General features: G+C 39.0%; 1 long non-coding RNA gene across 1 annotated transcript; it reads left to right on the top strand.

Annotated features, from left to right (window-relative positions):
* LOC111094601 lies at positions 1-24,543 on the top strand. Its single transcript, XR_005385535.1, has 2 exons — positions 1-71; positions 24,367-24,543. It is a non-coding gene; the product is annotated as an uncharacterized LOC111094601 (long non-coding RNA).
* Positions 24,544-24,849: the final 306 nt, after the last annotated feature.

The raw sequence follows: 24,849 nt of genomic DNA, 5'->3' as shown, positions 1-24,849 counted from the left end.
CTCTATATTGACAGCATTCTGGGAGTGATGGAGATGTTCATTATCTCAGTTATGGTGACAGTTTCAGGGGAGTGAGTATTCTTATGTCAAACTTGTCAAATTATATATTCACATATGTGTAGTTTATTATACAACAGTCATACTTAAACATTTAAAAATTAATAATAATATTAATTCCTAATATGGGCACCTGGCTGGCTTAGTTAGTAGACCATGTGACTCTTTATCTCAGGGTCATGGCTTCAAGCTCCACATTGGGCATAGAGCTTACTTTAAAAAAATTTTAATTTCATTTAAAAAATGTATTAATACCTAATAATTAAAGGGAGCCTACTATAAGCTAGTCAGCAATTGTCAATCTTTTTCATCTCAGGACCCTTTTATGTTCTTAAAAGTTATTCAGAAAAAAAAAAAAGTTATTCAGAATCCCCAGAGCTTTTGCTTATGTTAGTTTTACTTAGCAATGTTTACTTTATTAGAAATTAAACCAGAAATTTTTAAAAGCACTTAAACAACAATATAAAAATGATAATAAACTCATTTCTATGGAAGTGGATAACAGTATCCACCACACAGAGTTGTGATAAGGATTAAAATTTAGCAGAATGCCTAGGACACAGGAAAGCTCAATAGATGGTAGATATCAATATGCAATTCTGTGGAATAAATTATTAAGAAATGAAATATTTTAGGGGGGCACTTGATGGGATGAGCACTGGGTGCTATGCTATATGTTGGCAAATCAAACTCCAATAAAAAATATACAAAAGAATAAAAAATAAAAGAAATGAAATATTTTACTTTCAGTATAATCAAAAGTGCTGCTGGTGACAATGATAGCTGCCTGTCTCTATGTGACTGAAGACTTAATAAACAACAAAAATCCTCTTATACACAGAAATTTAGAAATAGCCTTACAGAGAGGTCATAAACCTCCTCCCAAAAAACTTACCGTATGTTCTTAGGTTTCTATGAACATAGTACATAATTTTTTTCGAAGGCATTATAAATCAATTGGAAATTAACTGATTAACCAACAGATAATACAGAAATACAGAAAAAGAAATACCAATAAGGCAGGGAAATAAACATGAAAACTGAACTCAAATCAGCACACTAAGTCCCGAATGTTTATAAGTGAAAACACAAAAATTCTATGAAGAAGAGAATCCTAAATTTAAAAACAGTGGGAAAACTTGCAAAGAAAAATAATTAAAATTCGCAAAAAATTTAAATTTTTATTAAAAAATAAAATTTTGGGATCCCTGTGTGGCGCCGTGGTTTAGTGCCTGCCTTTGGCCCAGGGCGCGATCCTGGAGACCCGGGATCAAATCCCACGTCGGGCTCCCGGTGCATGGAGCCTGCTTCTCCCTCTGCCTGTGTCTCTGCCTCTCTGTGTGTGTGTGTGTGTGTGACTATCAAAAATAAATAAAAATTTAAAAAAAAAGAATTTCAAAAAAAATAAAAATAAATAAAATAAAGTTTTACCCAAAAAAGAGGAAATTTTTCTAGGTAAAAACTCATAAGATAAACAAATACCTATGTGGAGAAAGTATTTCCACAAACACATATCCTATATATCTTAAGTATGAAATAAACTTAAGTATATTTTTTAATTTGATTTTTTAAAATAAATAAATAAATAAATTTGATTTTTAAGTAATATTTGTACCCAGTGTGGGGCTCGAACTCATAACCCCAACATCAGGAGTCACACGCTCTACTGACTAAGCAGCCAGGTGCCCTTTAAATAAACATTTTTAAAACTAAGAACTTCATAGATAAATGAACCAAAATATGAATACACATTTACAAATGAGGGAAAAAAGAAAAGCTCAGCCTCAATCCCAAGCACAAATGGGTGTACAAATGTCAAACAAAGAGATACAATTTTTCTTGTTGAAACAGAAATTTTTTATGTTCTGAGCATTTTCTAAGGTGATAACATTGACTATGAAGGTACAGTAAGGATTCTCAATTCAAACCAATTTAACAAAAAAGAAAATACAGAGTGTAAAAGATAAGGAGGTGGGAGGGAAGGAAAAGAAATTGATGTGTTGGCTCATCTAAGTTAAAAATAGAGGAGTAGCATCTGCTGGGTCATAGTCACAGATGGACCCCGCCTAGTAGTCAGAATTTAGCTCTCCCTTCCTTCATTATCCTTCAGTCCATTTCCACTGTGGACATGTTCCCAGAAAGATAGTCTTTACATGTTAGAAAATAGGAATAACAATGCTTCCAGCATATCTGGTTCTCTTCATATAGCTCTCAAATCTGAATGAAAAAAGAGAACCCCCCTCTAATTATTAAAAAAAAAAAAAAACTGATAGTTCAGCCTGGGTACCATTCTGACCCACTATGAACTGCTATCTTATTGTTTCTATTTGGAGAAGCCAGGGAGGAAGTACTCTGACTGTCCCTAATGATGGAGATGGCAATGTATGATGGCAACCCCAGGTGCATCACAGGGTATGAGAGCAAGTTCTCAAAAAGAAGGGATACTAGAAAAATAACTTAGAACACACTCTTCCCAAAAGTAGAAGAGTGAATTGATCCAAAATCCTGGAAAGTAACCTGAAAATCTGTATCAAGAAATTTAAAATGTTCCTGTCCTTTTATCTAGAACAAGGCTGATTCTCCTTGAAAACATGGATTATATATATAAGTATGTATTTTTTAATGTTTTTGAATTACAGAACTGAGAACATTAATATAAAAGAGGAAAGCAAAAAATAAAATAAAATAAAATAAAAGAGGAAAGCAATAAATGATGAATAAAAGAACAAGTAAATAATTTCTCTTCTTGGATTCTATCTTAAGGAAATCAGTCAAAACTGATACATGGATTTTAAGACAAAAACATCTATTGTACCCAAAATGACAAACGTTAATGGACCCATTACGTAAACTAATATAGTAATACTAGTAGCCATTAAAAATACTGTTTACAATTTTACTAACATGGGAAGTGCTTATTACACATATTAAATAAAAAATACAGAATAAATGTATATATTACATGTATACATATGAATATATAAATACTATATTTAAGTATTTATATATATGAGTATATAAATATATACATTTTATAAATATGTAAATATTTGTATGAATATATAAATGTAATATATATTCATACATTAGAGGAAAATACACAAAAATATTTATACTGGTCATTTCTCCATGTATGGATTTCTTTAATATTTATGTCTCTTACTTTATTTTCAATTTTTTAAAGCTAGTATGTGCTGTTTTTAAAACCAGAAGCACAACAAAAAAACTCATTGAGAAATAGTTGAAAAAACAGCAGCTCTTCATAACATCATGATTTGAGGGTCACCATACAGAGAGGCGGGTGTCCAGACCTCGCTGGAGATGAACCAGGTGGGGCATTATTTTCAGAATAGCCTCCAGGGACAAAGGGGTTCTAGGCAATGGAACAAAGTAGAAGCGATGTTACTGAAGGCTGCACGAGGTGTGCTCTACCGTGGAGAGTCCAAACTTTAGAAGAATTAAAGCTGTAATGAAATGAACAATAAAACAAGTCAAATCTAAAAGTCCAAGAATGAAAACAAAGACAACGGAATCTGGTAGCCTCTGTGGTGGAGGAAGTTATCACTTCTTAAAGAAGCCAATCTCTGTTACAGTGGCAATGCCCCCCAAAACTCAACAGAATGTTCCACATTTCCAAAGTTTGGGGATATACAGGAAGGCTAGTAGTGGTGGTGACGGTGTGCGTTGCTTGTCCAAAGGAAAGAAGAGATTTATTCTCTCGTGACTTGAAAGAAAGACAAAGGTGTGCTTGCTGGGTTTTTGTGTGTCTCTAACCTACACTTGTACTGATTTTCTTTTAAAATGAAGCACACCGAGGGCTTAGATCCAGAAGAGAAACGACACTAAAAGGTCATATGAGACTTGAAGCACAAATGACAGAACTGCTTCCAAGATCCAAGTGACAAATTTCAACTCAGAGCTGATCAAAGGGAACCTCTCCACCCTCACTGCACCTGCACACACAGACCACAGTATGGTCTGGGCTGAGAGAGCACAGGCTCTTGCACAAGCTGGTCTCTAACCAGAACCTCCTATGCTCTCCTCTACCCCTAGTGAATTCCTCCTCAAACTCCACACTCAGCCCTATCGTCCCATCCCAGATCTTCCTGAACAGATTAGATGTACAGTGATGTGCTGTGTCGTGGATTTTACCTAACCCTCACCCTGACCCTGACCCTGACCCTGACCCTAACCCTAATCCTGACCCTGACCCTGACCCTTACCCTGACCCAGATCTTTCTGAACAGGTTAGATGTACAGTGATGTGCTGTGCCAGGGATTTTACCTAACCCTGACCCTGACCCTGACCCTGACCCTGACCCAGATCTTCCTGAACAGGTTAGATGTACAGTGATGTGCTGTGCCACAGATTTTACCTTCACAGAATTTGCCTCATTTACAATTTACATGTCTTTAGGATGACTTGATTAATGTGACTGTCCTCCGCAGATCAAAATTCCATGGATTCCTGGTGCCTCGTACAGTGCCTAAAATACAGAAAACTTGCAGGAACAACAACAAAAGAATTTTCAATGAGTGAGTCAAGGTAAAGGAGAACCACTGAGCTTTCCCTGCTGCACAGGAATGTGGTTCCTTCCTGGCAGGTCCCCAGAGCAGGGATGATGCCAGATTGCCATCCTCAAGTCGCTGGCAGGCCACAGTTGACAAAGCACTCCAACGGAAAGGAGGGGATCGAACGGTATGGGCATCCTAGACTCCAAAACAAAATGACCAAGTCACAAAAAGTGCATCTATATAGCAAGTCACCCCCTCTGCAGTATCGGAGTACACAGGACCCCAGATCTCTGCGGCCACGCCTCTCATTCCTGTAATCACATAAATCTTGCCCTAGTGGGAGATGGAAATGGACTTAACCATTGAGTGAACTTGGCTGGCTTCTCATCATTCTCAGTCCTCTTCCCCTTTCTACCCAGTGTCCTCATGTTTTTTCTGTTCTTTCACAAAACCCTCAGTTCTAGGGCATCTCATTCTGTCAGATGAAAGAAGGAAATGTCTCAGGATGCTTGTACTGTAGGGCAGGAGGCTCCAAGGACAAACCCCCAAAGTCTCCTGTGGTAGCAGATCCAGGAGTACTTGCCAATTAGCTCTGCATCTGCTTATCCCACCACAGCTGACCCCCTGGCACATAGGTGTTCGTGTGGGTTTCTATAGGGACTGTCCCTGGAATCTTACCTTCTTGGTTTGGGTTCTTGAAAGAGAAGGAAGAGAAAAAGAAAAAGAAAGAGAAGGAAGATAAGAAGAAACTAGTAAAATTGGCCCAACTGTATTTTGCCTTTGGTAACCTCTAAGTGAGTTCCTAAGGGCAGGAAATGGTGGTGATGATTGATGGTGATTGTGGTGATGGTGATGGTGGTGACGGTGATGACGGTGATGATGATGATACAAAGAGGAACAGGAGGACAAGGGGCAGGAGGCAGAAAATAACAGGTGTCCATCTACAGGTAGCACCCCACCGCTGTGCTCTCTCAGTCTGCTTACCAGGTACTGCAGGCAAAGCCTTAGTCAAACCCTAAGTGAGTGGAATTATCATGACAAATCCCCGATGAAAGTCTTGAACCTGTCCTGCTTGGAAAAACTACTGCAGAGACTGCTGCTCTGTCACTCCTGGGCTGGATCCAGATCGTTCTGACTTTGGGGTAACTCATGCTCTCCTGCAGCCCAGAATACACCCTCACCTAGAGGAGACCCTGCTTAAGGATGACTTCTAGATTGTTCCTCTATAACTGGCAGCTGAGCTTTTGGAGAATCACCTATAAGGATCAACCCATTGTGACAAGCATCTGAGTTTCTACTACCCAGAAATAGGTTAAAAGTGAAGCCACCATTGTTGGTAACTGCAGTGCTTTTTCTCTAAGTTAAGCCCACATCTAGCCTCTATAACCCTACTCTTTGGAGACAAAAAATTCACCTGGTTGACACAGCCTAACTAGCTTAACTAGTACTTTCTTTTTGCATCATCTCCGATGTCTAAAATCCTACAGACAATCGACAGGCATTGAAAGAAATATGGGAAAAGCCCACAGAGGCAATGGGATCCTTGCCTTAACTCAAGTCCATTCCTGACCTCCAAACTCACTCCCTTGGAAGGAAACAGCTTTTCAGAATACAGAAAATTGGCTATTTACCCTCTAAATTTATTTTGTTTTTATTGACTTGACTATGGAAGCCAAAAAAAAAAAGAAGGAGGTGGCAGCAGGCAACCACCAAAAAAGCTTCACTCTGTGGATCTATATTGCACCAATTTTAGGTCCCCAGCCTAATGTGCCAGTATCAATGGAGAAAAACGGCCATAAAAGGAAAAACGAAAACATATTAAAACAAAAAAAATCTCTTTGCAAGCAATCTCTTTACTTAGTAGAAAGCCACAACTTTATGACTGTTTCAGCAGAGACAGGAGTGTATTTTTTAATTCTCTCATTCCTTTGGGGCATTAAAGACACACTATAAATCAGTGGGCTGTCAATCAGTCATGAAAAGCTTAAGAAATGATGACATAAATGACAAGAATATGATCTATGGCCGTGTTTTTAAACCATAGACTAATTTTTAATTCTCCCAACTTCACATAACAAAAAGCGCTTTCTGAAAAACAAGAGAAGAGTTAACATCTTAGCGAGGAGAGGGAACACTTGGTGTTGGTTTCCAACTCCCAATCTCGTCCAAGCTGAATATTGCATACAAATCTGTATTTGTGAGACACCCTCATCTACCAGTTAATCAAAGCCCTGGAAATTCAAGGAAACCTGTGTTTATGGAAATCTGGCATTTCTGTAAAGTTTTGAATGAGGGCTAAATAGAGCAGTTCATCTCATTTTGAAACTAATGATCCCTGCCAAGTGGTTTTCCAAAGCTGGGTCTTCTGGCTCAGTCAGCATTTAGGAATTCATTTATGAGTTGGGTTAGTCGGAGACTCTGGAATTCAAATTTATGTCTGCGACTCACTAGTTTGCTCCTGATAGGTCTCCGAAAAGAGATTGTAATCAATTTACCAAACCCAGACTTCAGGAAATTTTCATATCCCAAAAAGAAGTTCTGGTTTGGAGCTTTGTCCACTTTCTGAATCAGCCCCTCCCCTACACCCCATGCTAAGAGCTGAGTCCTGCCGGGAGCAGGAGCGTGCTTAATTGTCTATGACGCTTTCCCCAGAGCTCATCCCTCCTTTCAGGCAGTCTCACTGGGTGCTGGAATCACCTCCCTTAATAGACTTGCCAGTGGTTTATAAAACAGTAGAATATATATGTGGTTTGTCACCTTGGACAGTTTCTGTGTTATCCGTCTGCTTCTTGATGGAAGTAGCAAAAGCTCTGATAATTATTCATCTAATTTCTTTCAAAGATTTATCTGTCCAGAAATGTTCCAGGAAATTAGAATATGGATACGAATCCGGTGTGCATGTGTGTGTGTGTGTGTGTGTGCGTGCGTGCGTGTGTTTCCCTCAGTCTTACAAGCCCACACTTTACTCTCACAAGGCAAGGAGCGAGCATTGAGCAGCCTTTCAATGTAACCATAAATTTACTACTTAAAAAAAATTTCTTTTGAAGAAGTCATCAAATAAATTAGCAAAGCTGGAAATGTGCCTCTAGTTTGTGTTGGCTTTGGGTTTTAGGGAGTTACTTAATAAACAAAAGTCAATGAATTCAAACAGTAACAAAGTAATTTCAATGATTAATCAAGTGTTAAAACTAGTTTAACCTCTCCTGTTTTACAAACTCTATATCACCCTGACTAAACTAATAGAGGAATAAGACACCCATCTGGAAATCTCATCTGAAATATTAGATTGGGAATCTAAAATTCAGCCAAATAGTGTGGCTTGTAGGGATATCCTGTCGGATAATAAATTGCATTAATCTTACTTAAATTTTCCATCTAAATCATGTCCTGAGGCCATATTACTCTGAGGAAACTATGCCTTACTTTGAATGCATTGTGCTACTGAAAACGATATTAAAAGAAGGGGGGGAAAGAACTTAGGTTTTTTTTTTCTCTTCTTCTTCTTCTGACTGGTTTTTCCAACATTAAAAAATTCATGTGAAACCCTCTGACTCTTCTGGAAGAACCAAGGCCGGCTCGAGCTGGCACTAGCCCTTTACAGGCACCAGTAGGAAACAGTGTTAGTCACAGGGCACTTTCAGGAACTTTTCTCTGATTTATCTGTTTTTTCCCATCTGTGAGCTCTGAGCCTTGGTGGCTTATAGCAAACATGGGGGGTGGGGGGGACACATCCTTTTCTTAGCTTCTTTTTGACTTTCACGTATAGAGAACCGCAACCAGGGTCTTTGTCAGAGATTCTACTGTGGCCTCCTTATTCCTTTCATTTTTTAAATAGAAAACATCTAAATCTGATTAAATTTTTAAATTATTAAAAAAATAAAAGTTGCCAGGAGGGGGAGGAAAATCTCATTGTGGCTTTCCTAGCACTGCAAGGAGAGATCCCGCTGGCACTAAAGGCCCCTCTCGGCTCTGTAACCCCATCTGCCATCTACCATGGACTGTACATGTTAAGTGAACTAAAAGGTGTTAGAATAATGTTGACTCAAAGTTAAACCCACAAACAAGCCCTCAGAAATGCTGAGTCGTTTCTGCTGGTTCAGAGAGTCCGCTCTCTTAGCATTCGGAGCCAGAGCCCCACCATTCCTCCACATTCTAGAAAGCAGCTGAGCGGAGAAAGGGACAGGGAGCCACTGCAGGAATGATGTCACCCACCAGGAGCCCAGCCCTCCAGGGCCATTGGCCTCCATCTCCAGAGTGGCCCTAACAGCTGGCTTCAGGCCTGGCATCCCTTTCATCACCTGCAGGTGAGGAAGCAGAGCCTGAGAGACTCACTCACCTGGCTGCCATGCCTCCCTGGCCTCCCAAGGATGGATGGAGCCAGAACCAGAGTGGGGCTGACAATCCAACTGCTGGTGGGGAGAAGGAAGTACATTCACCCCCAGTCCTCTCGGAGAAGAGATGCCGCAAGGCCCCTCACCTCAGCCTGCACACCTGAGGGGAGTCGGAAGCAGCACCACGGACTCAGCTATCAAAGCCAGAAGTCTCACCATCCCCCTGACTCCTTCCTCTCCCTATTTCTCCACATCCTAACAGTCCCAGCACCCTCAGAATTAAAAAAAATAAATAAAGAAAGAAAAAATGCAAAAAAAAAAAAAAAAGAAAAAATGCTTCCAGGAGCCATTAGTCCTTTCCCTTCTCACTGCCCCGGCCAAGTCCACAGGCCCCCTCACCTAAGAGTCTCTGAACCTAAGAGCATCGCCCTGCAGCCCTCCTTCCTCCCACTGCTGCCAGAATGGTTGTTCTAAAGCCCCCCGTGCAAGTGGCCCCCTCAGACCCCCTCCATGGGCTTTCCTTACCCTCAGGATAAGTTCCCATGATGGAAATGCGGCTCCTACCCTGGTCCCAGTTGTGTCCCTCACCACCCACCCATCTCCACTCAGACCTGAGGAACCAGTGGCTCAAACTTAGGAAGCAGCCTCAGCAAAAATCATGCGGTTTCATGTCTCCTCATGGCCTGTCTTCCAACTATTCCCTCTACCTGTCAGAACCCTTCCTGCTCCCTCCGCACTCCCCATCACACACAGACTTCCTGATTGGAATGAATCTTATGCCTCTAACAGGCGCCTGTGCTCCCCCTCATTGTTCCCTCCTTCCCGTCTCAAGGTCAAACGGGGTCCCATACCTCTGTGCTTCCAAACTTCCAAACTGGGCGCACCTCTGGCCTGGTGCTAAGCACAGCATCTTGAAATAATCCATTTACAGCTTGTCTCTGACTGAACTAAGATCCTTCAGGGCAGGACCACTTCTCAGTCCCCTGTGTCCCCCAACACCTAACCCTGGGCTCTGCAAGCGCACAACAAATGTTGGTTGAAGTGAGCCCTGAGTCTGCTTCTGTTTTAGTGTCTTAACCTAAAAGGCTTTGGTGATTCAGACAAAGTGTAATTACATTTTCTTCCTGAGGGAATTTTAGCAGGCCTGCTTATCTAATGGTTTCATTTCCCTTCTATCTCCCACAACTCATTGCTCCTTCCTCCTTTACTTCCCATATGACCCTACCCAGGCAAACTAGAATGTTCTCTCTACTCCTTTTTGTTGACCATAACTTCTAGTCCTCCTGTTCATGAGCTCAGGGCACATCTGCCTCAAATCGCTCTCTGCTGACCTTCCCTATCTCTGCGTCCCACCCCCATTCAGCCCAACTATTCGACCATCCTTGAGCTTCAGCTCCGTCTGGTTATATGCTTGCTTCTGAGCTCCGGCCACGTGAAGTCTCGGGTACCTTCTTCAGTGGCTTGCTCTGTCATCTCAGATGTGTGCTTTGTGAAGGCAGAGATGCAGGTCAGCTGGGTGTCCTCAAGCAGCACACCCTGGAGGCATCGACTTGCCGCACAAGCGACTAGAGCTGACTCCAGAAAACACTGCACTGTTTTTAATCCCTGAAAATTCCTGGGTCTAGCGTGGCAAAGCTGTGTTAGATGTGAACGGCTTAAAGTAGAAATATTACAGACCACCAACATAGAAGAAACCATCTGCTCAGCTATCACACAGTCCTGCCAGTAGAGGATTACTCAGAGCCTACTGTCCATTACTCTGTTTCAACAAGCTACTCTCATAACATTCTTTGAGGTTAGATGCTCCCACTGAAATGAATAATGGCATAGTTTATGGTAAAGGGTGAACTGAAAAAGAGTGGTGTCATTATTGCTGTAAGTACCCACAAAAGATGTTTATTATCATACACGGACACGGCCACAAACACACAACTCATTGCTAATAAACTCATTTATTTCCACATAAAGTTGCACAATGTTGTGCAATCCAGCAGAGGGCTGAGAAATGTCAGCAATTCAGACTGAGACTATTTGTCAACAAAACCAATCCATTTCACCAGCTTCAGCAAACCATTGCTGCAAGAATCACCTTTTTTTTTTTTCCATAGAAGCAAATGGTTACACACAACCTTAAATAGAATGGACAGATGCTCACAACCACACAGACAAAGCAAACATTACAAGTTGAGGTGAGACTCAAGGGAAACTCAGAGGTTGTGAGGTAGAGAAAGAAGACACCATTTTGTTGCCTGACATGGCTGGGCCATCATTTTGTCTATTACCCAAAGAAAACAAACCAAAGAAAATCAAGAAGAAAAAAGAAGAGAAGACTCTTCATTTATTACAAAACTTTTTTTTTTTTTAACAAATCCTAAGATTTTTTTTTAATGTCCTACACATGTTTATTGTGGGCTTACTATACACCAGACACCGTGCTAGGTACTTGGCACATAAAAATAAATAAAGCTGAGCTCAAAGACTAATGAGAGAAAGAAACACAGACACAGATGATGATAATACAAAATGACTGGTTATGATAGAGATAGGTCATTGGGAATTGCAAGCTTACAGGAGAGGCATTTCTAGTTTGCCTCTGGTAGACTTTTTACTCAAGCCACAGCCTGTCTGCCTAATTTGTTTTTCCTACAATAGTCCTTGTAGGTCTTGAAAGTAAATACCTGAAACTATTTGAGGGCAAAAAAATACATATGAAAAGCAAATAATTGTTGCCATGACTCAAAGAGAAACAAGGTCATTCAGAGGAAAGAGACCATGAAATAAAGCCAGAGAAATTTGGGAAATGAGAACACCCCAGGGGCTGTCATTTCACTTGTGGTAATGAGAATTCAAGAATCAATATAAAGTGAGCTGTGTCAAACTTGACTGGAATGAGTTCTGTGACAAGAAATAGAAGCAGCCTCTCAACTCGATTCTCTCCACTCCCCACCACTGTATTTCTCCTTTCCAAATCATTCATGCCCCTTACGATCACCTACTGGTCTTAGAGCTACTCATGAAGAAAATTTTGCATTCTCTAGCCTTCCAGGGTTCAAACATAGCCAGGGGAGATTACACCAAAAGGTATAAGAATCAATGTGACATGGAGGTGAGGGCCCCGGAAGCTGAGAACCTGGAAAGACCATCGCTAACTAAAGCTGTCTGGTAAAAGGAGGAGTTGGATATTTCGGGGGAAGGAATAGCAGGAACAAAAAGACTCAGAGCCCAAAATTAGCAAAGTTGAAACAAATTTTAAAAGTTGCAATTAAACCCACTAAAAGCAGAGTTCTTCTTGGGGACAAAGTGAAAATTGCAGCTGCTGAGTCAGAAGGGGGCAGACGAAGAAGAGTCCAGAAAGCCAGCCATGGGCTTTGGGAGGAGAGATCCTCTCTGTCCCCACTTCGAGCAATAACCAGTCTACAGAACTGACCAGACCAGCTGAGGAGGTGATCAAATCCCACATTCATATGTTTGAAATCCGTGTTTTGATCAGATCCAGCATTTCCCTCAATAAGCCTAAGTAAAAACATGTATTCCTATGAAATATTTTCCTATAAATGAGAAAGAAGATCTCCAAGACCCAAAAACAGACTCTTCAAGGTGCAATTCTGATTTTCACAATGTTTCTACTCCTTTCAGACATTTAAAAAATTGTGTCTGAAGACCTTGCGAGCCACGTAGTTGTAGATACTCTGTCACTGGGCATAACTTCTCTCTTCCCAGGCTATGCAGCACACTCTTGAACACTCTGCATTGTGTGGCACTGGTGCCATATTCAGAATGGTGCAGTACTGGAACCATGTGGAGAGAATGGAGAAAGCTAGTTTCTTTTATGTTCCCAGCTCTGCCACTGACTGGCCACAAGGCGTAGAAAAATCTCCATCTCTCTGAATCAGGCTCCTTTTCTGCAAGTTGAAAGGGTTAAGCTGTGATCATCCTGTCTCTTCCAGAACTAAAATTCCATCATAAAACGGTGCCATGGAAGATTGAACTAAATCTTCCTGGCCTGGAATTCTATTGCAGAGGTTACATTTTCATAAATCCTGCTATCAACATGTTTACTTGTCAAGTGTTTCATGGACATAAAATGAGAGCTCAGACTGTGCCCTCAACAAATTTAGTCATTTAAGCTTCCCAGATGTTTAGATTCCAAATAAACAGTAGTAGGTAGTTTGAAAATGACAGCAGAAAGTCATCACTCGAGGGGAAGAAGCTAAGCTTCCTAAACCACAAGCTGGGGAGAGGGAGCACTCTTGAGAGGCCTTGGGCAAGGCGGCCCCAGCCCAGACAGCACAGTGCGAGTCTGGGGAGCTCTGTGTGCATAGCCCACGGTGATCAGGGCTAGACGCCCCCTAAAGGAGGTAGATAAGCTCAAGATATACGATCTGCTTTCCTGCCAAGAGCAATTTGCTTGCAGGTCTCCTACTTAACAAAATTCGAAGGCATTCTTTTCAGTATTAAAAAGTTTGGGTCTTTGTAAATGAGCAATCTTTGCAGTGGGGAAAAAAAAATGAACAATTTGATCTTTAAAAGGACTAGGTAAATAGGGAGTGTGTTTTATAGGTTTCCCAATTGAAGTAGATGAAAGCAGTCTTCGGATTCTGGTCTGGGCACATCCCTGTGAGAGGAATTTTTGTCTTTATAGGGACCAAAACAATCTAAACATTTTAAATATATACACATTTTAATATTCTAGAAGACATTGAGAACCCTACTCTTCCTTGGTTCTCACAACAACCATACGATGTAAGCCAGGGAAGTATCACTCCCATTTAGAGATGAGGGAAGCAGATGAAAAATCTCAAGATTTTGTAAGACTTGGTTGCTCTAGACTTCACAGCCAGTAAACATAAATGAGTGAGCCTTGACCTAAGTTGAATTTGCTGACGCGCTTCCACACTGTTCTGTGCTTCTACACCTCCACTTCTGGCTCTCCTTTTGTATTGACTTTATAAGGTAAATAATTATACTGTTATTTATATTAAAGTGATGTTGCTAGGACAATTCCTTCTAAATGAATGCATAAGCTTAACATACCCATAACCAAAATGCTAACAGAAAGTTCCTTTCAAATGTAGGGTTTTTTTCATTTTTTTATTTTAATTCAGCTTAATTAACATAGAGTGTATTATTAGTTTCAGAGGTAGAGTTTAGTGATTCATCAGTTGCATATAACACCTGGCATTCATCGGGTGCCTCCTGAATGCCCATCACCCAGTTGCCCCATCCCCCCACCCACCTCCCTTCCTGTGACCCTCAGTTTGTTTCCTAGAGTTAAGAGTCTCTTATGGTTTGTCTCCCTCTATAATTTTTCTTACTTTACTTTTCCATTATTTCCCCTATGTTCATCTGTTTTGTTTCTTAAATTCCACATATGAGTGAACTTATCCGATAGTTGTCTTTCTGACTAACTTATTTTGCTTAGCATAATACCCTCTAGTTCCATCCATGTCCTTGCAAATGGCAAAATTTCACTCTTGCCATTTTTTGATGGCTGAGTAGTATTCATATATATATATACACACACACACACACCATATCTTCTTTATCCATTCATCTGTCAACAGACATCTGGGCTCTTACCATAGTTTGGCTATTGTGGACATTGCTGCTATTAACATTGGGGTACATGGGCCCTTTGAATCATTATGTTTCTATCCTTTGGATAAATACCTAGTAGTGGGTATTTAGTAGTATTTATGGTATTATGGTATTTATGACCCAGTAGTGGCTGGGTCATTAGAGTAGCTCTATTTTTAACTTTTTGAGGAATCACCATACTGTTTTCTAGACCAGCTATACCAGTTTGCAAATACAGTTTTTAAAAATCTATTTTAAAGTAATTTGAAAAAATAAACAGGTTAAGCCACTTAGTTTTAAAATGGAAGTAATAATAAGGGAAAAGTAGTAGAAGTTATTAAAATATTATGTCTATAAGAATTAAATAAGAATGGTACTGACACAAGACTAGACAAAAAGATGGAAGAAAATCAATGTTTCAGAAACAGACTTTGCTATAAATTAATGTTAAATCTATAAAAACCAAATTAGTGAAGAATGAAAGTGGTTCTACAATTGATGTTAGGATGATTGGTCAGATATTAATCCCTAAATTATAGGGATGCTTGCATGTGTCAGTGGTTGAGCATCTGCTTTCGGTTCCGAGTGTGGTCCTGGGGTCCTGGGATCGAGTCCTGCAATTGGGCTCCTTGCTGAAGCCTGCTTCTCCTCCCTCTGCCTATGTTTCAGCCTCTCTCTGTGTCTCTCATGAACAAATCAATAAAATCTTTTAAAAAATCCCTCAATTATATTTATACACTGAAATCAATATGAAACAATAAAAACTTAAATATTAAGAAAACTAAAAATCACAAAATCGAAAGAAAATCTTGATAAATATTTATCCAATGTGAATGGAGAAAAACTTGCTAAGTTTAAATTCAGTGGGAGAAATTAGAAAAGGGAAGTATAAATAAAATATTAACACTTTAGGAGCACTGGTGTGGCTCAGTTGGTTAAGAGTCTGCCTTTCACTCAGGTCATGATTCCAGGATCTTGGGATCAAGTCCCACATTGGACTCCCTGTTCAGCAAGGAGTCTGCTTCTCCCTCTCCCTTTGCTCCTGCTCTCTCTCTCTCTTTCTCTCTCTCTCTAATAAGGAAATAAAATCTTTTATATATACATATAATATATATGGATTATATATATAAAATATAAATATGGATTATATATAAAATATATATATATATATATATATATATATGACTCCTGGTCAACAGTTTAGCACCGCCTTCAGCCCAGGGTGTGATACTGGAGACCTGGGATCAAGTCCTGCATCGGGCTCCCTGCATGGAGTCTGCTTCTCTCTCTGCCTATGTCTCTGCCTCTCTCTCTGTGTGTCTCTCATGAATAAATAAATAAAAACGTTTTAAAATAATAAAAATTAATATTAATTAATTAATACTAATTAATTAAATGCTAATTATTAACATTAATAATAAATTAAATTAAATATATATAAACACTGAATTTCCACACATCAGAAGAACATGCTAAGCAACATAAAAAAAGCAAACTGGGGGAAATATTTGCATCAAATATGAGACACAACTCATATACTCTCACTAGATACAGAGCCCAATCAAAGCAATAGCAAGTGCAACAGATAAGCAAAGGATATGAGCAGATAACTCATAGAAAAGGAAATACAAATGAGCAATAAACACACCCAAAATGTTCAACCTCACTAGGACTCTCAAAGCAAATTAAGACAATAAGACATTTTGTCTATCAAATGAGTAAAGTTTTAGAAATTATAGTTACTGATGCTGAGAGGTAGCACCTAAGATACCACACAAGGTAAGCCAGGACCATCTCACTGCATAGCAATCTGACTTTATGTCTCCAAAGTCCTTCAACTGTTCCTATCATTGACCAGGAATCTCACTTAATAAGATAATCAGACACATAACCAAAGATTTCTAGATAAGGACATCTCCTTGATAATTAAAAAAAAAAATTTGAAAAACCACTCGAATGTCCAAAATTGTAGAATGTTTAGGAATATAATGGTTCACACAGAACTATTATGTACCTATTGAAAGAGTAACAAAGAGTTTTTTATTATCCAAGGAAATATTTTTAACATGTTATTTACAAAAAAAATTCAAGAAACAAAATCTATATACAATAGGAGTTCAACAACTTGCTTAAATGTCTAAAAATATACAGAAAGGCACTGTATACACATACACAGGTACATGTTATAGAAATGCTGTTGACCTGTCATCCATAGGGCTTTTTACTCTTGATTTTTTTTCCAGGAGTGCACATGGCTTATACTAATCCATCAATTCCCTGTTACTCATTTCCCTTATGACATTACAAGATGGCTGGCCTGCCCGTAAAGGCAAGCTGTAGCCATGAAACAGAACAGAGTATTGAACCCCAAACCTGTAACTTTAGTAGACTACGCTGACCGATTGATGTGAAGAAGGTACATACAGTGATGGAATCACACCCATTTCTTTTTTTTTTTTCTTACTCATGTCTTTTTTTTATAGTTTTTGTTTTTTGTTAAAGATTTTATTTATTCATGAGAGACAGAGAGAGAGAGAGAGAGAGAGGCAGAGACACAGGCAGAGGGAGAAGCAGGCTCCATGCAGGGATCCTGATGTGGGATTCGATCCTGGGTCTCCAGGATCACGCCCTGGGCCGAAGGCAGACGCTTAACCACTGAGCCACCCAGGGATCCCCTTCTTACTCATTTCAATACCATAACAGTTCAATGAACTACCACAAAAGCATACTCTACTCAATGGTTTGTGTCTAATGGATGAAAATTCATAATTTCATTTCCATCTTATTTCCAAATAGCCAATCATATGGTTGAAAATTATGAGCGAATTACCTTTCTGTGCTGCCTCTAATTATGATCTGTGCTGATCATGGAAATGGAGACAGTGCACAGAACTAAATAAAAATATCCAGTTTTTTTTATTACTCTAGTTGGTTAGAGTTTATCACCTGAATAAAAAAAATAAGTCAAATAATTTTGCTTTTTCTGGAAAGTTAGCTGAATTGTTCCATTTTCATCTGGTATTGATATTATATATATGTATTTCTAAGGTATGTGACACATAAAGTCAGATAGGGTCAGAGGTGGGCTTGAGCTGGCTCAGACTAGGTTGGCAGAGCCAATTCTGCTCCCCTCTCTCCAACTCTGTGTTCAGTAACATTACATTGAAAGCAGGAAATCAGCCACGCGGGAAGGCACACACCCAGATATCACTAAATGCCAAAAATCAAGGCTTTTTGTTCCAAAGAGGAGACTTACCAACACACTATTGCATAGTAGGCACTTAAAAATATGTATTATTTGAGCAAATGAGTTAATTAATAAACTAAACATGTTTCTTTCTTGTCATTAATAATAGATCCCTTAGGGGAAAAGGTAAACATCAGAGAAAGGCTATTCCACTTACTAGAACTTTCAAGACAAGCTGCTCTAAATAAAAAATTGAGTTCTCTGAGGCAATATTCAGGAACTATTAGAATCTAACTTCTTAATTTTTCATCTAACTTAGTGGACAAAACCATGTCCCTTTTGAATTTAAGCATCCAGGAAAGGAAGCCTAAAAGGTTTATGGATCCAAACCAATGACTTATATAATGGAAAAAATACACCACCTCTCTCCTTATATATCTGTGATTGTATAATACTTTCTCTCCATGGAGACTAAGCAAGAACCACAAATATTTATCACCTTTTCAAGGTTCTTAAGAGTCCTAAAATTTGATCTCATAGAATGTTAGACTAACATAAACTTTTTTTTTGCAAAAAAAAATAAATCTCTGCCACATGATAGTTACTCAGTTTCCAGATGATTTGATGGCTAATCCCAAGGCAGTATCTAACTAGTTTCCACCCCTGCAGTGTGATGATGCTTTGGCAGTCATAAGTGTACAGCAGGCTATAGTTTAGTACAATTCATTATAAACCAAGCATTACCAATCATTATCTAATAATCTGTTACTAAATTTTTTTGTTACCTCCGAAATAATATGAGAATTTGAAGTGATCGTATCAAGTGATTCCATAATATTTCTAGGCAGCAAAATAAAAGTTGAATAAGAAGTTCAAGCATTTTTAAAGGTTGATTATCACAATGAGACAGTAGACATAAAATAAATGAACCATGCCATGGTCTCGATACCAGTGCAGCTGGCTGGACCCAGCTTCCTCAGGGTTCTGCAGGTGCCTCCTAGAATTCAGGGTGTGGTGGTGTGCACTTCAAACACAGTAGAAGTGTAAGTCACTTAGTTCTTTGGGTCTCAGATTCTACAAACTCAGAATCACTGACCTCTCCCCAACATACAACAATAATTTTTCTCAATAAATTGGACACTTCTGGGATCCCTGGGTGGCGCAGCGGTTTGGCGCCTGCCTTTGGCCCAGGGCAAGATCCTGGAGACCCGGGATCGAATCCCACGTCGGGCTCCCGGTGCATGGAGCCTGCTTCTCCCTCTGCCTGTGTCTCTGCCTCTCTCTCTCTCTCTGTGACTATCATAAATAAATAAAAATTAAAAAAATAAAATAAAATAAATTGAACACTTCCAATGTGCCCAATAAGATGCTAAGCATTTATCATATACTAATTTCTATGGTGGTCATACAAGGTAAATACTATTGGCTTAATTTTTATATGAAAATAAATAAAGTTCAGGAAAGTTAAATAATCTGCACCAGGTCATATAACCGAAAATTGTTGAAGCTATGGTTCCTTTCAAGTACTGCTTGATTCTAAAGTTGAGACAACACAGCCTCTAATTTAAAAGGTCATATTAAGGAATGAATAAAACCAAAACTAGGCATGCACTTTTAAAATTATGAATTGCTCCATATTGGTTCTCAACAATAAAGCAACCCTTGTTAATCATATAGAAAAAGATACTTGTTATATAACTAAAATAGACATCCAGTTGTTTTCTCTACCTGACTCAATCAGCTTGTTACTAGTTAATTTATTACTTGAATAAAAAATAAGTCACAGAATCTTAGCTTTATCTGATCTCAAACACAAAAATGTGATCAACTTTATTGACAATTGCAGTGGCAGGTAAGGTCTGTTTGTTTTTAATAAGCATTTATGAAATGTTCACTGAATCTGAGTGATTTCTGAATTATTCTAACTTCCCACTAGAACATTCAGCTCCAGTCAAATGGATTTGCAAGCAGAAGGATTAATAATTTGGGTCCATGTGGCTCACATTTCTTTTTTTTTTTTTTTTAAGATCCTATTTATTTAGGGATGCCTGGGTGGCTTAGTGGTTGAGCACCTGCCTTCAGCCCAGGGCATGATCCTGGAGCCCCGAGATTGAGTCCCACATCAGGCTCCCTGCACGGACCCTGCTTCTCTCTCTGCCTATGTCTCTGCTTCTGTGTGTGTGTGTGTCTCATGAATAAATAAATAAAGCCTAAAAAGATTTTCTTTATTTATTCAGGAGACAGAGAGGCAGAGACATAGGCAGAGGGAGAGACAGACTCGCTGAAGGGAGTCTTATCCGGGACTCCATCCCACAACTCTGGGATCACGCCCTGAGCTGGAGCAGACACTCAACCCGCTGAGCCACCCAGGCATCCCCATGTGGTTCACATTTCCCAGTACACTCATGAGTTTAATTTTTTGTTTAATTGTGACATCTTAGTATTGAAACTTCTTCTTCTCCTAAAAGCCTATATGTTAGAGATTTTACTTTTAGATATCTTAAAAATAGCAAGACAAAAGCTATAATTAACTGAGCACCTTCTCGTTAAGAATACATGATGGGGAAAGGACAGTCTCTTCAATAATTGTATGTGAATCTCCACATTCAGAAGAATAAAATTGGGCCCTTACCTCACACCATATGCAAAAATCTAATCAAAATGTACTAATTACTTAAATGTAAGACTTGAAACTATGAAACTACTGAAGAAAACACAAGGAAAAAGTGGCTTGACATTGTGCTGGGCAAGGAGTTTTTGGATATGACCCCCCAAAACACAAGCAATAAAAGTCAAAATAGACAAATAGGTTGCATCCAACTAAAAAGTTCCTGCACAGCACAGAATACAATCAACAGAGGGAAGAGATAATCTACAAAATGGGAGAAAATCTTTTTAAGTCATGTATGTAAGAGGTTAGTATCCAAAATACATAAGGAACTCAGACAACTCAATAGCAAAAACAATAACCCAAATGCAAAATAGACAAGGGACCCGAATAAACATGCCTCAAAAGAGGTTACACAAATGACCAACAAGTACATGAAAAGGTGGTCAACATCAGTAATTATCAAGGGAATGCAAATTGAAACCACAATGAAATATTACCTCACACCTGTTAGAATGGCTATTATCAAAAGACAAGAGATAAATATTAGGGAGGATGTGGAGAAAAAAGAGACTTTATACATGGTTGGTGGGAATGTAAACTGGTACAGTCATTATGGAAAACAGTGTGGCATTTCCTCAAAAATTTTTTTAAAAAATAGGGACTACCATATGATCTAGCAATCTCACTTCTGGGTGTGTATCCAAAGAATATAAAACCAAGATCTCAAAGACATATCTGCACCTCCATTTCATTGCAGCATTATTCATGACTGTCAAGATATGGAAACAAGCTAAGAGTCTATTGACTGATGAATAAAGAAAATGTCACACACACACACACACACACACACACACACTAGAATACTACTCAATCTTAAAAAAAGAAGGAAATCCTACCCATTTCTGACCACATGGGTGAATCTGAAGGACATTATGCTAAGTGAAACAAGCCAGGCACAGAAAAGCAAATACTGCATTATTTCATTCATATGAAGAATGTAAAAAAAGTTGAACTCCGAAGCAGAGAGAAGAATGGTGGTTGCCAGGGGGTAAGAGGCAAGGGAAGTGGAGAAATGTTGATCAAAGGGCCCAATGTTTTGGTTATGCAACTGAATAAATTCTGAAGATCTAATATATACCTTGGTGACTACAGTTAATAATACTGTATGGCGTACTCAAAATTTACTGAGAATAAATCTTGATTATTCTCACACAAAAAAGTAACTACATGAGTTGATGGCTATGTTAATTAGCTGGATTGTGGTGATCACTTCACGATGTGCACGTGTATCATAGCATCACACTGTACACCTCAAATATGTAAATTTTTACTTGTCAATTGTACCTTAATAAGTAAAAAAATAATTGAGCATCTGCTATGTGCCATTCACTATGGTATGAATTTAACATATATTTTGATTAATCCTATAACAACCCTGCAAGATCAAAATTATTAAATGGTAATTATTGAGCGGTGCTGAAAATCGAAGCATTCTAGTATGTCAAAACAACAGAGCTGGGAACTACAGGTGTACTAAAAACTGTGACTAATTAGCTGAAATGAAAGAAACAGCAGAAAAAGTATTATGACCATACAACAAATTTCTTATTTCACTGCCACCATATTCCAACTCCCAGCTGACTACAAACATGCAGGTTTCTCCATCCCTCACCCCATGCCCCTAATTTGCTGAATTTGGGTACATTTTATCTGACTGCTTGTCGTGTATACCACAAACAAAAACAACAACAAACCCACCGTGAGGCTTACATTTATTTGAAGAATTGGGTGAATTGTTAATACATGTGCTCTTAAGGAGGTTATAATTCCCCCCTTGAAATAACTGTAAAGAAATCCTTATATACTGGGGATCCCTGGGTGGCTCAGCGGTTTGGCACCTGCCTTTGGCCCAGGGTGTGATCTTGGAGTCCCGGGATCGAGTCTTACATCGAGCTTCTGGCATGGAGCCTGCTTCTCCCTCTGCCTACTCTCTCTATGTCTATCATGAATAAATAAATAAAATCTTTAAAAGAATAAATAAATCCTTATATACCAAAATCAAGGCTTTAAAACCCAAGGCTGAAGACTGAAGTCCAATGATTTGGAAGACGAAGCATATTTCTCAAACAGTTCCTAAAATTGTCTCTTTGGTTGGCTCTCCCTGGCTCAGTGGTTCCTGGGGTTGCTTATTTAGTAGAGCGACCAAACACAAGTGTATCTCCTCTGCCCATCATGTCTTTCTTTGCTTTGCCGAGAGGGGGGGTAGTTTTATTTATTTTTTTTTTATTTTTTTGGGGGGGTAGCTTTACATCACTCAGTCAACATCAAGCTGCCCAGCCCTAAGTGAACTGTAGAACCTTCATTGTGTTGATGGCAACAAAAACAGAAAGATTGCAACTGAGTTTGAAGTTGCATATAGAGTTTAATGTGTCTGCAGTGGAAAAAAGTTGTGCTTTAACTTGCAAAACAAGAAAATGTCATATAGCAATATTAGAGGAAATAATAAAGATGGGCTGTGCCTAGGCATCAAATTTGTATACAAAATTACAGCTCACTAAAACCAACAGAGGGTAACATCTACTCACTCTCTCTCCTTTAACTGCAATAGTTTCATAGCTTCAATCACTTTTAATGCAGTCGCAGCCCTAATAAATGTCACATCCCAAAGTTTGGAAGCCTAAAAGCTATGCTGGGTCCCAGCAGTTAAAATAACAACAAATATCCACAACTGAATCACTCAAAATTCAAGTGACCTTATAATTCAATCCAATTCTACTCTCTCAAGTCAATGGTATCACATGTTACACTTGTCTAATAAATCACTTGGGCAAATTTCATCTCCACATGCGCCGTATTATTTAGTGCTCATACATTCTGATTTCTGTATTTAAAGCAATTCATTAATTAGACGTCATATCTACACAATCAGGGTTATACTTGCCATCCCCATTTCTCATACAAAGAAAAGAAAGAGCTAAGACTTATTCTCAGTAATGCATTAGACAGAAGATGATTTCCATCCTGTGTGTTGTGCCCTGTGCTTGGATTTGCTATTATGCTAAAGATCTTCGATTCCTATGCAGATTTTCTGAGGTTTTTTTTTTTTTTATATTTTTCATGCTGAAGAAGAAATCATAATAACCAGTAGGACAGGGAGTTTCACGAAGGGAATGGTAAATGGTGCAAATACAGTGAAGAGATCAATGCCTAAAAACTGAAACATTCTCATTAGATTTGGGAGGCTGGAAGTCATCGGTGGTTTGGATAAAAGTCAGGGAGGTAGATAGAACAAATGCCAGCAGCTAGAGCAGTGATGGAGATGAAAAGAATGACAGTGAATATAGATTACTGTCTCTAGAAGTGCAGCTGGAAGAGGAAAAACGGAAGGATTTGTGTTCATCAGCACCTTGATTATACTAGTCCTCCAACTCAAAAATGAGTCTTTTTTGATATTTCATCTCCCTCCCCCACTACATTGCAATTGTCATCTTGCTGAGATTTTTTTCCAAATTACTTCCTATAAAATTAACAAACTTCTCTCCATTTCCACTACTACATCATCATCCAGACCTGAATGCGAGGAGAGCTTCCTAACTTTTTGAGCCAGCATTCCACGTGCTCTGCGATCCGTAACCTTGCTACTTCATCAGATTTATCTTGAGGGGCCCATGTGAGTCTTCTGCTCCAGCCAAGCTCTCCACCAAAATTGCCCTACATTTATTTACCCACATCCTTGCCTTTGTTTTTTTCACCAATCACCACCTGTCAAATGTTTCATCATCCTTCAAGATCCATTTCAAGTATCATCTTCCCTGTGAAGCTGCCCTGCCCTCCACAGCCAGAGATGAACTTTCCAGTCTCTGGCTCCTTAGACCAACATGTCACTCATCATTCATCTTAAGGCTTCTTAAGTTCCTTCATAACAGGGGCCATATCTTGTACTTAGCTCTTATAAACACCTGAACGTGAGCAGTACTCTTTGTAGTATATAAAAAGTTACTACCTCAGGTTTTTAGAATGGTGTTTCTTGTTTGCACCTACATGACAGAAATAGCTAAAAATGTGGTTTCTATTTTTTTGGCCAACAGTTGTCCATCTTACACACGGCTCCTGATTACGATGATGCGATGTCTCAGAGAAAAAACAACCACCTTCCCAAGACTCCAAAGAGAACAGACTCCTGTAAACAAACTGTTTTCATCACTTGAAAGCACACTAATAACAAATGGAATTAAAAAAAAAAAAACAGTCGGGGGTGAAGAGCAGTTGTCATTTGAAGCAATATTATCAGGTCTCAGTTAATGTTTTGGTTAATAAAACATTATGCAGGAAATTGTGTGTATAGTTCTTAACACACGTAATATATTTGTGTTTTTTAAATTAATTTTCTCAAGTTCACTCAATTCCATCAGATTCTATTGTTTGCATACCACGTGTCCCGCACTATATTTGATGCCACCTTTCTACTACTTTTTAAAAAATTTCCAAGGAATGCTAATGCACCCTTAAAATGTGGGCTGCAAAACCTAGCATCATGAGCCTCAGCTTCAGGTTAGGGGTCCCTGCACTGA

The sequence above is a fragment of the Canis lupus genome, chromosome 38, assembly GCF_011100685.1.
Source record: "Canis lupus familiaris isolate Mischka breed German Shepherd chromosome 38, alternate assembly UU_Cfam_GSD_1.0, whole genome shotgun sequence".
Taxonomy (NCBI): Eukaryota; Metazoa; Chordata; class Mammalia; order Carnivora; family Canidae; genus Canis; species Canis lupus.
Note: the sequence above shows the minus strand (reverse complement) of the source record. Positions and strands in the feature narration are given on the sequence as shown.